This window comes from Syngnathus acus, chromosome 11 (assembly GCF_901709675.1).
Source record: "Syngnathus acus chromosome 11, fSynAcu1.2, whole genome shotgun sequence".
In the NCBI taxonomy this organism is placed as follows: Eukaryota; Metazoa; Chordata; class Actinopteri; order Syngnathiformes; family Syngnathidae; genus Syngnathus; species Syngnathus acus.
Window position 1 is genome coordinate 3559086 of NC_051096.1, and position 12223 is coordinate 3571308.

The following is a 12223-nucleotide window of genomic DNA, read 5'->3' on the forward strand; positions in this document are numbered from 1 at the left end:
TCGCAAGATCTTGGCATGGGTGCTTCACGTGTATCGGGAGAACGTCATTTTGATTTGCATTCCCCCGAAAGCGACTTATTATTAACACACACACGCAATTTAAAAAGTTACCGCAATAACGCGCGTTTGTCAAAACACCCCAAGGATCTGAAAAAAATATAACAAACTTTTATTTTGAAGTGGCAGAGGAGATTTTTTTTACGTAGAAATCGAATAATTTGCATACAAAAACAATTTAAATAAATATGTATGAATTAAAACTTATAATGTGGAAAGAAATGTGGAAAGGCACACCTGCGTTAAGATTTAAGACTGTCTAGGATGTTTTTCTGGACTTTTCCTCCTCCTTGTCAAGCGTGGTCTGTTTTTGACAAGGTTACATTTCCTGTCAGGCCTCTTATTAGCAACTATGTCGTTTCCTTCTCGCAAGTCACCGCAATGCTGGCTAATCGCCGCCTCCTCTTTCCTCTTTCCTGCAGATTTAACAGTAATCCCCTCCCTTCAATGTGTCTGTGTGTTTTTCTGGTGGATGTGCACAGATGTGCCCACATTTTGGGCATCTGGTCAAAACTTAAGCCCGAGAATAACTCATGACTGTTATCCAAAAAAAAAAAAAAAATGGTTATGTCATGCTGCAGATGAACCCAAATAAAAAAATCAAAAGGAAGACTTTACGGCGGATAAAAATACACGACTAAACTTTGCCTGCTTTGTAAACAAGGCTTAAAAAAGTGGAAATCCTTTGCTAAAAATACTGGCTTTCAAAGAAGTGGTAATCAGTTCCCAGTTTTAGCTAAATATTCCGAGTATTTTCAATTGCAGTACATTTTATGCTCTCTTTTTTTTGTCTTGCTGAAATTAGCCTATTTCGAGGGGACGCGACTGCCTTATCGAGTGAGTTCACCCAACCCCCATTGGTGAGTGCCATACTGTATTATATATATATATTATATATTTTCAATGTAATTCAATGGGCTGACCACAATGCATGTAATATGTGTGTCATTAAATGATCAACGCTGACGGGGGGTGGGGGGGGTTAGCTGCTATGACCTCGTGCCCATGTGGCTAAGCTGCTTTTATGAAATTATTGATTTTCCTGAGTGGGATCAAGTAGAGGTGAAATTTGCAGTGCACACACGCTCGTGTCGCGGCCTATCTTTTAATATGAATTGATATTGAGAAAGGCCTTTGTGCGGCGGAGCCGACGTGTGTACGCACGTGCGATAAGAATGACTTTATCAAGAAATGAGTCGGAGCACGACTTGACTTGTCTGGGTGGAGTGCCGCTTACGCAATCATTCACATCCAATTGATCATCAGACCTAACTTTGGCTAACCAGCTAGCTATCTCCAAAATGTTCTCCCATGTAAATGTCAATTTGATATCCTCCAGATTCAGAGCTGCTCTTTGCACGTGATTGAAGCTTCCCTGCCTTTTATCTCTCGTCTGCAGTCCATTAATATTAGCAGGTCAGCAGCCAGCAAGGTCTATGAAGCATCCCACTAGCCCACTGGCCAACATGGACCCCGGATTAATCCTGGGCTAATGCCATTTTGTTACAGTCAAGTGTAATGATTTGGAGCGGCATGAACAAAGCTTTCATGTAGGCCCACTGGGAGAAATCCATCATGCTCGATGGTGTCCATATGTGGCAAAGGCGGGTCAGGGAAAGGCTGTAAACGGGTCATCCAGCTGTTGTGCCAGTTGAGCGGCGAGCGGCGAGGATTAGCTAAAGCTACCAGATAACCCTTTTGCTGCGTTGGGGGTAACTGGACCTACATCATGATTGACATTATTCTTAAGTAATATTGTTTTCAAAATGTACCAAAAGTATTCTCGTATAAATGTTTTTTTTTTTTTAAAACTGTGTTAAGAATACCACAAAATTGTATCTTGGGTTAAAATAATAATAATTAATTGAGACATTCCAAAATGACTCCAAGTAGATAATATCAATGAAATATAAAAACATTCTACTGCTTGTTTTGATAGCGTGTGCGCTGCCCTCAGAGACTGAGGAGACATTCATGACGGTTTGCGTGTTTGGTCATGTTGGAAAGCAAAGACGGAGGCAAGCGCACACCCAGTAACCCGACGTCGACTGAGGGCATGTCGGGGGGGAAGTGGGGGAGTCGCTTTTACACAACAACATCCACGCACCATTGGTGATGCTAGTCAAAAAAAGAAGGGTGGCAAATGCATACTGTATGAATCCCAAGTGTGGGGGGGGGGTGCACCTGCCTGCTTGCAGAGTGGCGAGTGGGGGCCCCTTTTAGCCAAAGGCGCTTTTGTTCGTCTGTTCACGGGTTCTGCTCGCCTCTGATGACGGGCCCATTGTGACTGGCTCCATGCGGACCCGCGCCATTCACAGCCCCTGATAAAGCCCCCTTTCACACACACATACACACACACACATCAGAGGCAAAGGGGGGGGGTGGAAAGGAGTGTGGAAAGGCCAAAGAGGCGAGCAGCGGAATGTCGTCCGCTGATCCGAGATGAGCAATGGCGGACGGGATGAGGCGGACACAAGCTCTTGTCTCTTCTGTTGTTTTCCAGCTTGTTGGTTCACACGGTGCGGGTATTTTTGAAAAAGTCTAAAAAAAAAAGTTGAAAAAGTTTTGACCTTTTCCCTCTGCATGCAAACCAGCGTTTGTGAGGATTATCCCAAATGTCACGGTCATCAATGTGCTTCTCGCTTGTTGTTGTCGTGGACTTGTTTAAGCCGCTGACAAGTCGAGCGGGCTAACTCAGTCAGTTCGGGTGGAGTTATTTCAACTTTTAGATTTATGTCTTGATGATTATCTCTTTTGGATGCCCTGTGTATTTTTTTTGGACGCTGCGTAACTATTTTTGTCCAACACGCTCATTTATATCAGGTGTAATTACACTTGCAACCACTAGATGGCATCACACTTAGTTTGAGACTTCAATTTGAAATAATTTAACAGTATTGTGCATTTGTTGTTGCAAGCTCCTCGCCTTTTCCACCCCGGACGCAAGTTTTAAAGACGTTAGCGTATCATTCGCGGTGGCAGTTCCGGTCGTCGTTGAGCCAAAGGCAACTTACATAATTATGCATATTTATTTATTTATCGTGTGTAACCATGCGACTGCACCGAGAGTGGCTTTTTTTTGTAGCTCAGAGAGGAGGAAGAAGACGAAACACACACACACAAATGGACCACAGCAGAATGTCAGCCAGTGTTTTGTTTTTTATTTTTCCATGCGTCGTCCCAGGCCAAAACGCTTACGCAGGAAGTCCAGCCCATAGGAGGACGCGAGGAAAGGGTGAGGCGGGAGATGACAGCGGAGATGAATGAGAGATTTAAAAAATCACATTTGTATGATTTAAAGAGAGCTTTCATGTGAGGGCGGGGGAGTCCATTAATCTCGCCGTGGAAGCTCTAAATTTAGTTTCTCCAATGATGAGACGTGTCAGGCAGATTCGGCCCGGCTATTTTTGGGACGAAGCCTGGCGATGATGTAATGCAAAGCCGAGTTGGTCATCGCAACACAAGTGCCGCTCGGCACTGTTCACAATGCTGCAGAGTTTGCTAATGTTCTTTATGGCGAGGCACGTGGCATCCATTGAGGTGACCAAATATGGCTCCTCGCCCTATAAATGGCTACGCGTGCATAAAATAGCCTTGCGGTAGCTTCCTATCGCACATATGGCCGGCAGCTAAATCACCGCCGATGATCTCGGTTTTGACAAGCGGAGTGCGCTCTCCTTTGAACGCTAACATCTGTTAGGGAAGCGCAAACAAGTCGGCGTGCTCCATCTTGGTATTTTTGGGGGTCCGAGTGAAAAGTTAAAAATATAATCCGCTGCTCTGACGGCACATTAGAGGTGCGCCGCCTGCAGGCTTTCATCCACCGACTCAAGTCGTTTGCTTGAATTCACTTTTTTTTTTTAGCCACATTAGCCTCATTCCTTCGTCAAACAGAGTGAAAATGTCAAGGGCAGCGCCGTAGGTGAAGGTAGCAATTACGGGCGAGGCCTGGAGGGAGAGACAGGAAGTGTTGGAGTATGTTTTTAGATGCATCGGGGACGTCTATGCACACAGCAACAGAGACAAAAACAAAGACAGACTGCCTGCCTGGCTCATGCTACCGTCCTGTCACAGCCCTTCCTCGTAAAATGTAGCGCTAGCTAGCTAGCTTAATTGTCCCGGCTCCTCCTGTCCTGTCCTATTTGCTATGCCTGGCTCATCGCTGTCGAATGAATTACTCGTACCAGGCCCACCAGGACAGGACAAATGAATAAAATCTCGGATGTCTTGTAAATGCAATTCACAAAAAGTCACATCAAGAATGCACCAGAAAAGAAGAGCGGGGCGGGAAGTTAGAGGCAGGAGGCTCCGGGTTTTAAGTACAAATACGCTACCGCAACGGGCCGACCACACGCCGAAAGACTATCATTTGGATTTTCCCAGAATAGCGCCGTAAACCGGGGCGGCCAGGAGGAGACGGAATAACACGGACTCTGGAGCAGCACGCAACGCGACAACACGCCCGCCGCGCGCACGCAAACATATGTACGCATATGCCGTCCGTCCATACATCTGCTCGCTGAGGAATTTTCTCTTCGGGGGCCCCTTTCCTACAAATGTCCGCACTAATATTTCCTCGCCGCTCGTCTTTTGGGACATAAATCTGTTTCTCTAAGCAATCACGCCACTTGTACGAGCGGCTAATACTTCCTCAAACCGCTGAAAGCGATGAGCTCATGAGCCGGGCCTCGCACCCGAGCTGATTTATGACTTTGCGCCAGAAGGTCGGCATGTTCTAAGCCCTAAATTGGACTTACATTTTTTTTTGTTTCAAAAGTTCGGGTCACTGAGCGTAGCACGTAATGTGACATTCAGTGTTTACATAAGTAATCAAGAGCGTGCATATAGAGGATGTTTTCAACGCCGTGGGAAATATTTACTTTTGAACGCTTGGTTTATTTTCACCTCCACAGGATTTGCATCCAATCACACGTTTGGGCGAGTGTGTTGCAGATGAGGGGGGGGTTAGGGTACGAGAGCTAGCGCGGCAACGCCGTTAGCGGCGGCAGGTCAAGCGTAAGAAGTAGGTCAGCCGTTGATTCAAAGTGGGTTACGCGAGAGGGGGTATTAAGTACACGCCGCCCTCGTTAACAAACAATCATCATCAGCGAGCGAGCGCGATCCTGCTGCATGACTTCATGTCAATTGGAAAACATTTGATATTACATTTTTTTTCATTTATTTGGCACGCTGCGACTCTTTCGCATCTCTAAAATAAGATTTAGATTCTTCGCGGATCAGTAAAGTTGCCCCCGAGCGTCTGCTTACAAGCGACATGTCTCGATAGCTCAGCATCAACTCGTTTAAATCAAGCCCAGACAAAAAAAAAACAAGCAAAAAAAAATCTGGCATGAAGTTTAAAAGTCTCGTAAATGCGTCTCTATATTGATTTCACAATCGTTAGCCTGAAGGTAACAATATCGTGAAAGCAGAACTCGATGACCCAAATAAGACGGAACATTTCGACAAGTCCGTTCTTCTCTTTGGTTTTGGACTCGGTTTGCAATTTTTGACATAACGGAAATGTCCTTCGCCACCCCACAATCAAAAATGGCTCGATCCTGCCATGTTACAACCACAGCAAGATGAGTCACAGAGTACCATATCACCACTTTGTGTTATTATTATTATTAATTTTATTATTATTATTATTTATTATTATTATTTATTCCTCTGACGTTGAGGAACGTTGGCATGTCCTACATGTTCAACTTATCTGTGCAAAAAAAAAAATCCAATGCCCTAAATGCTGCAACCACCATTTGAAATCGAGCCGCCATTTTCTTTCCATGTACAATTGACCACACAAGCAATTAATTCCCTTACCAAGGTCATTCCGTGGGCCAGAAAAAGAAAACATATTCGGCAAGGCATGATTTGTAATCGGATGTGAATAAATCATTTCGCTGACAGCGGGGATCTTTTTGTGGCTCGCTTCTAGCTGAAAAAAATAAATAAATGTCTGGGCTAATTAGATTTGATGTGATCATTTCCTCGTGTGGCATTATGGATGAAAGATGCTTGTTGTCAGGGGCTTGTGACGAGCTATGGCAGTCAGGAAGCTTGACTTTCGAATCATTTTTTTGGAATAATATAATCTGATTTGTGCATTTTCTGCCTGAGGGAATGTCTGGCCTGAAAAAAAACGATCATGTTTGAAAATGCATCATGCATAAAATATGCTGTGTACAGACGAGACTGCGGGTCATTGTTCATCTCTGGACTGGCTTCACACGATTGTAGTCCAGTTTGTCTTCTTGTGACCCCCCTCCGTGCCACATTGTTGAATCTGAACCCGGCCATTTACTTGTGCTGACCTTTATTTAGACGGCAGTGTCTTGCGGTCGCGTAAGTTCTGTATTACACTCCGACTGTTTTGTTTGAGCACTTTGTAATGTGGTCGCTTGCACGACAGAAAGCGGCGACCGAAAAAATGCGGCGTCAGCAAAAAATCTCATGACATTCATGTTTTTGGGACAAATACCAGCCATTTTTATTGTTTGGACTGGTTTCACTTTTAGAATATATGGAGATCATGAGAATAAGTCCCATTTTGGCAAATCGTGAACAGGAAGTCGGCCATTTTGGGTTTGAAACAACGCTTTGGAAGGATTGTGAGAGGAGCTGGAAAAAAGTGGGGGCAGTCGTCTGCAGCAGACCGGCAGACAGCCGAGTCCACATGCCAGGATGTGACCGAGAGTCGAAAACAAGGCAGGACGAGACGGGGGCCCCCAGCTTGACCGCGCTACTGACACACTGGGGTCTCGCTCCTCGCCAGCTGTGCGTTGTGGTCGCCGCTTGGAGGACTGTATACTTAGGCCGCCGATGAGGACATACTTGGCCTGCGAGTTGACGAAGAAGAAAAGACATCTTTGTCTGTTCATCTCCCTGAACCTGCTTTTCCATCTGTTTTTGCGCAGGTGGCGGCGTCTAGCAGCTCCGTCGCCACCTGACGTCTGCTAACTATTAGCGACATTTACATTAAGTACCCCGAGACGCAAGACTAACACCCCCCGCCAAAAAGATCGTTTCCATCTTTTCTTTTTGGCCATGTTGTCAGGCAACAGTTCCCACCCCTGGAGCGTCTACGTCTCCCCAAATAGAAGTGGTGGCGCTGGAGGGTGCGGGCACCCTATGTTTTGCCTCCGAGAAAGCGGCCCGCTGGTTATTTTTAAACCCCGCCGTGAGTTCCACGAGGAGAGGCGGGAGTACACCAAAAAATTTCATTCTGAGGATCAAGCATGCATCCTCAGAATGATAATAAAGGATTTACTTGTCTACATTGACACTAAAAGCATTTTATTCCATTTTGTCATAGGATCAACTCTGCAACCTCCACCTCCATCCTTCCTCGCCCTCCTGGAGGAAAAAAAACAACCGATCGATGCGGCGCCTGCGTATCCTGAGGTTTGGCAAACACTCGCGCACGGCAACGCACATGTTGTCATTTGGATGCGGGGGGGACTTCCCCTTTGAGCTCATGACATTTTAATTCACACCCCTTTAAAAAAAAAAAAAAAAAAAGGCTTCCTCTGAGGTCTGGTTCTTGGAGGAGAGCCCTGTCAAAACCTGAAGTATGCACGCGCCTTCATGCGCTGTCCTCCTCGTGCCCTTTGCGATACGTGCCGCCGCGCCGAGTCAGGCGCCGAGTCAGGCGCCGGGCAAGCGGGGAAAATCGGAGCTTGACATCTTTTGCATATGTTTGCGTCAATTTAAAGATAATCAGTCGCGCTCGCTATGCATCTAAACCACAATTTTTTTTTTTTTACTGCGTCTTGTTACAGACCAAAACTGATCTCGGGTGACCCTTGCAAAAAAATGGCTACATTTTTGGGCACGTTGCCAGAGAATAACAATAAACAGATTCCAACAAGGCCTTTGAGCCACTCGATGTTCGGGACTTCTCAAAAAGGCAACGAGGCCAACGTAAATTGCAGGCGTCCCATCTGGGAGCATTAGAAGCTGTTAATGAATAGCGGCGCTCAGGGCTGCAAAGGAGCCACAAGTGGAGAGGCGAGGCAGCTGGAGGACTTTGGAGGGGGGGGGGGTATGCAAGTGGGTAGCATCTGGGCAGCAGATATGTGTGCAGTCATGTAAAAGAGGTTGCGGTCACATCTACTCACAGGCATTCCAGAAAAAAAAAAAAATCCAAATAGCAAATAATGAGGATAATGTCCACCGGAGTTCTCAACCAATAAGGTTCCTCACTCGGTTCCTCTGCCAGGAGGTGACGGAGAGCAATTCCAAACTCATGACTTCATCTTATCTGGAGGAGGCGTGGTAGCAGAAGGGCCCGTTATCTTAAGTGACCTTTTCAAGTTCCCCCCCTTGTGCACGGCGGGCACAAGTGTGCCTCGCACGCGTGCACAAAAGCCGGCTGGCTGCCACCTGCTCGCACCAATGCATCGCGATGCTTTCGGGAGCTGGAATTGATTGGGGGCTTTTTTTGTTTCCCCGGCCCGGAGTGTGCCACTTTATTAGGCGCGGGGTGCTGTAAAATAGATTTTCTCCTTCGCAATAGGAGCTTGTAAAAAAATCATTTGTGTGGGCATGTGTGTTACTTTGTTTGACAAAAGTCAGAGCAACTGCTGGTTTTATTCCCACTGGGGCTATAAAATTCCGAGTCCGTATTTGGGGGCGAGGACCCCGGAGTGGCAGCATGTGCCGTTGTCAATGGAGGGTGGAGTAATTGCTCCCATCACTTTTTTTTTTTTTTTGGAGTATGGCACTCTGGCACACACATGCCACGGACCACACAGACACCACACACACAATCTGAGTCGATACCGCATGAGATTCACGCACACACATTCCAATGTTTATACATTTGCGCCACATAGTTTCCACTCCCGCTATTGTGTCGCCGTTCGGACGTCTGCAAAATCCGATGAATACAACGACGGTTCTTGAGTTCGAAAGATAATTGTGGGTTTTGATTGGCACTGTCAGATTTTTATTCATTTATTTTAGTGATGAATGAATCCTAAATTTAGCGGGTATGCACATTGGGATTGTTGCGGTGGTTTTAACATTCGACCTCATTCGCCCTTTCATAAAAATGGAACGTAGCGCTGTCGAGTAAACGCAAACATCGAGCGCAATCCCTCGTTAGCATCGGCGTCACTCGTTGTGACAGCCGCATCCAGATGCCGCTTTATTTTGGGAACGCGACCCCCCCCCCCAATCGGGTCAGAGACCCTCGGGGCCCCTCAGTGCCGGGAAGGTCATCACATCGCGGACACGTCGCTTCTTTTCAGGTTGCTTGTCACTTTCGCTAATGTCTCGCTAAAGGCCGTTAGCGAGCGCGGCCTGCTTTAGCGGCGGGAGTACGAGGGGCTCAGGTGCTTCCGGGCCAAAGCGTCTTTACTCTTCAACTCACACTGGAGCTGAGAAATGAGCCCAGCTGCTCTCCAAAGTGCTTTTTGATCATTGTAACGTGATGCTAGGTTGGATGGAACACCGGTGCTCAACCTCTGGTTTGCGGGCCCCAGCCGGTCCTTTCTGTCATTCACGGCCGTCGTGTTGTGTGTTTTGCGTTGTTGTTGTGCGGTAAACACAAGCCCCTGGGTGGTCTTCTTTTCTCAGGACTAACTGTCCACATGTCAACCGACAGCAGAAGGGCTCTTTTTTTCTTTTTCATAGGCCCTCATACATATTGAAGGACCTCTTTCACTTCGTCCACTCTCGTCCGCCTATTTACATTGGAGTGTGTCAATCTTTCTTTTTTTTATTTTTTCCCTCCTTCTCTGTCCGCATTTTGTCCTCTAAGAACAAAAACTTGTTTCACCATTCAACACTTGTTTCCCACCTGCCCACTTTCTCACACCATCGCTCCATGCCTCCAAGGCTCCTATTTCGGAGAGAGCAACTTGTAAACACTCCAAGCTCGATTCTCCCACAGCTTCCGAATGCAGCGTCTCCTCGCATTGGGCCATGACTTTGATTCATCGTATAAAAAGCTCAGCGGTAATAAATCGCCTGCCGGCCTTCATATCCGCCTCTTTTATGCGCCGGGTCCACTTTAACATCCACTCGTGTGTCATTGCGGCTGTGAATGCTCGAGAGAATTTCGATGCTTATTTCTGACACATTTGTTTCACATTCCCAGAATTCCCAGTTTCCTTTCTATGATTCCCTCAATATAAAAAAAATCTGTTTAAAGAAGCTTAAAAAAAAAACTAAATTTGACAGGATTCCACATAAAGGAAATTTACTTGGTTTTTTTTTCACTTCAATTTTCTTGTGGCATGTCAACAGATTTTAAAGACATATTGTGGTCTATTTAGTGAATTTGACATCCTTTGGCGTGTTAGCATAACACTTAATTGCTGTTTGCGAATTCATCATCACATCAGCGCTCTTAAGAAATGATTCATTGCACCACAGAAAATCCAAAATGGCCTCAAAGAAGGAGCAATTACGACGGGTCACTGATTAGCATGTCGCTAATTAGCGGAATGAACGACGCCGACTGCCTCCGTGTATTTTATGCCTCATTTGTTTTTGGGTATTTTTGTTTTGTTTTTTGCTTTTTTTTTTTATTGCTTTGCGTATTGCTCGTCTTGACTCCGGATTTTTTTTTTTTTCCAGCTCTCGTCTTTGCTCGCCTCCTCGCTGCTTCTTGTTATCTAACGCGTGTTCCTTCCTTCCTCCTCCTCCTCCTGCTCTTCCTCTTTTTCCGCCTCCTTCTCAGCTGCTCTTTGTCTCTCGCCTTGGCTTGCACTGGCGGATGTGCAGTAGTAAATATACATACAGTATTTGTGTGTATGCGTGTGTGTGTGCGTGTGTGTGTGTGTTACAACACATTGCTAGCTTTATCAAAACCAATCTATGAGTTAATTCATGTCATCATTGTTAGCTCAATCTCTTCTTTTTTGTTATATTTTGATTTAGTAGTGAGCCGTAGAATGTTAAATAGCAGAAAACTTGGTCCTGACAGATGGCTGACAAAATTTGCCAAGCTTTTTTGCCTCTGCCGTTTAATGCGGGCAGAGCACCACGTCAAAGTTTGATGATCATTTGGAGGATCATCAAGCTCGCCTGCCACATCATGCACCACTTCTTTACATCATCATCACAACGTCTGTTTTGTAATCAGAGGCAGATCTGTGCAATGCTAATTACAGGAAACGCTTGGCGGCCATTGTTGGCTGAGAAAATAGGCCGCCATCGACTAACAATGGCAGCACATGGCGGCTCAGGTAGCGAGCTGAAGCGGCCACGCGGTCCATGTAAATACGCGGCGGGGTTGTTTGGGGATGGGAGCGTAATGACAGGGTGACACGACAACCCTCGTTTGTGTTCGTGCGCCAAAAGGGACTCAACCGCTTCTTCTGTAATTGTTCCAACTTGAGGAGGAAAGTGAAAACAAGCTCGGGCGGCAGAAATGGAAGACGCAGTTTACGCTGCGTTGAAGGAAAGGCTAATTACAGACGACTCGGGGATTTGACATGTTCGGATTTGAAACGGAGTTTCCACTTTTAAGAATGAAACGGTTGTCATCCGTTTGAGAAATCAAGCTTGTGTCACAATAAACATCTACCAGCTTTTGCCAGATGGAATCATGCTAATGCTAGCTAGCCTGAGCTTCGGGATGCTTCGGGATGCTTCACTCTGCGGTGACCTCAAATAAGAAGAGAAACTCAGGAGAGTTTGCGTAAAAGTTTGAATTGTCTCTTTTTAAGGGGAGAGCTGAGGGACAGCAGATGGTAGATAAACGTTTTGTAGTTTATTCAATCCTCCTTTGGGGATTGCTGAGAGTGCAAGGCGATGACATCATCTAATGACTTTGGTTTAAACGGGGGGGGCAAACTTTATTCTTATGGACTGTCACGTTCCCTTGCTATATTTTATTTTGTAGCCTCACAAGAAGATAATTTGTGGTGAATGGGCAAAAAAAAAAAAACAGAGTATGTCTGAAGGTTAGCAAGTTTGCTCCAGCGTTACATTTGTATTCCATATTTGATGGGCTCTTGGATTCTAAACGCAGCAAGCAATCTCTCCGTTGAGCTGGAAAGCATTTTCAGCAACAATTCCGTTTGATTGCGGTGCAAATAACAATTACGCTCCCACTCATCCTCTCATCTTCCCACCTCGGCGAACGAAAACAATCGGACTCCGGCAAGGACCCGCGAGGGATGAGCGAGTTTCCCTCGGAATACAAACG